At 43.1% G+C, this 4,320-nt stretch overlaps 1 protein-coding gene across 1 annotated transcript in view; it reads left to right on the forward strand.

Annotated features, from left to right (window-relative positions):
- LOC104405395 (potassium voltage-gated channel subfamily H member 5-like) overlaps nt 1-4,320 on the forward strand; it is a 55,723-nt gene that overhangs the window by 50,362 nt on the left and 1,041 nt on the right. The gene's annotated exons all lie outside the window — the stretch shown is intronic.

Genomic DNA, 4,320 nt, shown 5'->3' on the forward strand with positions numbered 1-4,320 from the left:
GTGTGTCTCAGCCTTGAGCTGGCTCCCTGACCTCTCATTGCTGCTGCCCTCGTCTGCACTTGGCTTTCGGTTCAGTTATACAAGCTGGCACCTCACAGGAGCTGCTGCAGCAGTAATGTACCCATTGCTTGTCCTTTCAGTAAGGTCCCCCTTTGGAAGTGGTGATGAGCTGAGTTCACAGTTATGCCAAGTTACCTGTGGGTACAGAGGGGAGGGAAAAGAGGTTGGGGTTAAGATCAAATGGAGAGTCTCAAGTTGCTGCTGTCTCCTGTGTGCCTGCCTTATAGATAACCCAAATACTTCAGTTCCCAGGGTTGACCATCAGTTAACTTCCAGTTAACCTTTGCCAGCTCAATAATTAACATCACCTGCATTCTTCCTCCTTCCCAAAATAAATACATTAAAAACAAGAAAAACAGGAACCTGGTCTCATGAGACAGGATTTGTGTCATATGAGGCAGTCTTTCACAATCCCATCTATAAAGGAAATGAAGCCCTACACTGAATCTCCATCACATTAATGAATTTAGCACTTGCCGTAAGACCAGAGTATGGCTCTTTACTCTGAGGTGCACTGATAAACACAGTTAATTCAGTTTCTTCTGATTAACTCCTTTGGGGTTTGTCTATTCCTGGGACATAGGTTTGGACAGGCCTATGTGTAGCGTCTCTGAAAAGGGTCAGGGACAACTGAAGTAGCTCATCCAAAATAAGCTGCTCCTAATTTGCTGAGGAATGTCAGATTGCATGAGGTGTATTTCTGTTCTTATTTATAGAGAAAATATAACCAGTAATAGTTATTAGAGTTTAATAGAATTAAATCTCCATATAAACACATTTAATCCTATTCTGTTTTAGGTTAAACCATTGTGGAAGTGGATTAAATCCAACTACATGAAAAAATTACTAATATGGAAAAATTTGGTAGTGAAAAACAACTATTACTGCTAGAATTGACTTCTCCCCTTCCCCTCCCCCCCAGTTCTTTGTCTGTGTAAGTTCTTTTACTTATAAATATTCTACTGGTATCATCTAATCCTGACCACGACTAGATCCTTTCTTTGCAAGGTGTAGTGCTCCCTTGGGTGAGGTTGGATGTCCTGAAGAGGCGACAGTCTCTATGGGGTGATGCAGGGATGAAATGGTTTCTTCGTGGTGACAGAGTAGTTCAGTGGGTGAATGAGGACCAAGACTCTGGTCTCCAAAGTGCCATAATCTCACAGTGTCAGGGATATGAGGGTCTGCTTGGTTATGCATTTCAGAGTGAAAAACAAGAGCAAACAGCTAGGGACACGTTCAGGTTACATGAGAAAGCCAAGGGGAGCGTAGGCACAGGGCTGTGCATCTTTGCTCCCTTGGAAATACAGCTCCACCAGTGTAGGTCAGTCCTGAATTCTTGACTCTCAGCTAACCCCTGGATTTATGAGTCCCTGGGCTTGCTTCTTCAAAGGAGCTGCCCACAGTCATTCCAGGATGTAGCACTTTCTAACCCAAGCAGAGAAAGAGGAAAGAATAGATTGAAGAGCTCTGCCATGCTCCTGCCTGCATTCTACAAGAAGCTGAAGGAACATCTCCTGTGGAGGTGACAGGAGGACTTTGGGAGTGTGTCTTCTCCACTGCATGGGTGTAAAGAGGGGAGAAAGCCTGTGACTGAGTGGTTACTGGGTCCTTGGTCTCACTTGGCTGGAGAAGGTTTGTGGATCTGATGGTGTTTGTCACCTCAGCTGCCTGTCATTGTAACAGGGACACATTCAGCCTTCCCCAGAGCATTTGCCCCATGCTGAGGCATGGCAGTGCTTGAGCTCAGACCCCTGTGCCACTAGGCTTGGCTCATCTGAGTAACATCTGGCAACGTGGTTCTGGGGCAAAAAACCCCATAGTGATTTCCAGGCTTTCAGAAGGGCCCATTTCAGGAGTATGAGGTACAGGTGGCGTCAAATTAGTGAAGCCTTGGCTTTTCTTCTGCAGAAGGCAGCAGCAGTCATTGGTAATCATATTCTGTGCAGGGAGATAACCTGTGGCTGGAGATGTTTTGAACTGAGAGGAGAAAAGGGAGAAAAAAAAGAATAGGAGTAGATTAGGTTAAAAAGGGAGGTAGGGGTAGTTTGCAGTGAAGTGCAAGAGTTTGGACAGGAATCAAAAACTAGTGCTATGTTATTTTGGGGGTTGGTTTTTTGTTTTAGTTTTGTGTGTTTTGGTGTTGTTTTTTTTTTTTTTTTTTTGTCAGTTTGGTCTTTATAAACAACTGGCAGGACAAAAAGATCTCAAAGTGCCTCTCCCAACCACAAATTCAGTGCTGCACTGATCACAGGAGCTCTGTGAGCCCCTGCCAGGCTGTGGGCAGCTGCCAGCCTTGCAGCATCCCCAACTGCCTCCCGCCACCACCCGCCAGACACAAGCTGAATGAGGAGAGGAGGGTGCTCAAGCTGTGAAATAGAATCATAGCCAGAGACCAGGGAAACACAGGGTAGAGGATGTTTTTCTAACCCCAGATATTTTCAAGGCCCTAGCCATTCTGGCCCGGCACAGCATGGGGCAAAGCAGCACATTCGGACACGGAGAGCAGCAGTGGAACCAGCCATCTTCTCTGAGACACGGCTTGGAGACACATCCATGCACCTGGTTGCTTTCAGCATTGTATCATCTGCCAGAGGTGCCACACTGCCCTCCAGGGAAAGAAAGGCACAGACCAAACAACACAACCCACTTTCCAAATCTTCATTTAGAGAGCTTGGATTCAATTAAATGCAATTACTTAATTTTGCATCAAGGGCATCTTCTCTTGCACTTACTTGCTGGCCCCGGTGGCTTAACTGAGGGAGAGAATTGCTCCATGAGGGTAGATGCTAATGAAGGGGAGCTTCCAAAGGATTGTGTGTGTTGCTGCATCTAGGTCAGAGGAGTCAGATGAAAGTATCTTCCATGTTTCTCTCTTGTTTGTTTTGGTTTTGGTGTTTGTTTTGGTTTTGGTTTTCGTTTTGGGTTGTTGTTGTGTTTTGTTTTTTTTATCTGGGCTTCTAATAAACATGTTAGCTTTCCAAATTATTATAAGCAGCTGCATCTGTAAGCAGTACACAAGGATATATTTACTGTGTTTGAAAGCTCTCTAACGAAGCTTTGAAGTCCAGCTCATTCCAGATTCATGCTGTAGCCATCGTTGCACTCCTCTGCTGACTTCTGAAGATCTGAGACTTGAAAGCAACTATTTCTTTGCAAATATGGACAGGCGTGAGAGGCCTTTTTATAAAAAGTAAATAGATAGTGAAGTATGGATATTCAAATGAATACTTCAGAACCTACAGCTGACTGTCACAGTTTTGTTTGTGTAGTGCAGGGGCTTTCTTTTACTTTTCTTACTAACACTAATCCTACACAGACCATATTTGCATATGCTAATTTTCATTTTAGTATCCTCACACAGAGAACAAGAATTTCCCTATCCTGCCTCAGTCCCATATTCAAGAAAACTGGATAAACAATAACAAAAAAAGCAAAAAAAAAAAAAAAAGAAAAAAAAAAGTCAGTTAAGTAACATGCATAAGATCATCAGAAAGGTTTTTATTCTCTGGATCCTCTGCAGCTTAAGGCTCACATTCTTTTTTCTATAGAGGCCCAAGAGATGCTGCAGGGTGAATAAACAGCAGTATTAAATGGCATAGTATCACAAAACAGTGGTTGTTGCTGGGTTTTGAAATCACACACCCCTGTTACAGTTCTTCTCCGTGGTGCTTCCAATATACCCACACATATTAGACATTTAAACACTCCAGTAAATGCTTGTGTTGCTATGTGAAGCCACTCAACATGGCACATGGGGAACCTAATTGCACCCTCTAGCCACTCCTAGAAAACTAGCAATAAGCAAAGCTGAAAAGTATTGAGCGCATTTGGATTTTCCAGTCTCTGGAAGGGTATATGTGTTGATTAAACTTACAGCTGTGCAGTTTCCACTGAATTACTGTTTCCTTTTGAGCTGTACTAAAGATACTGATGGAGCAGGTGTCAATGAGTGATGGGTAGGTTGGTATCACATTATTTAGGTTCTTGCTTGTTTGCTTTCTTCTCTTTATTCAGTTTCTTCCCTTCTCTTGGTGTCAGGATATTTTTAGTTCTTCAAGACTCTATCATCTTCTGCATCAAAAATAAAGGTGAAACCTACTTTTAATCTATACTTTTAAGGAAGTATGTGTGTATATATATGTAACCTATCTATGCAGTGGCATATATCTGAGGTTGCCATGTCTTGGTCAGCCCCATTTGAATTCACTACAAGAAGTGAAGATAGAAAGGAGGGAGAAATGGCTCTTCTCTCAATACTCT

Source organism: Nestor notabilis, unplaced genomic scaffold, assembly GCF_000696875.1.
Source record: "Nestor notabilis isolate BGI_N333 unplaced genomic scaffold, ASM69687v1 scaffold380, whole genome shotgun sequence".
Classification (NCBI taxonomy): Eukaryota; Metazoa; Chordata; class Aves; order Psittaciformes; family Psittacidae; genus Nestor; species Nestor notabilis.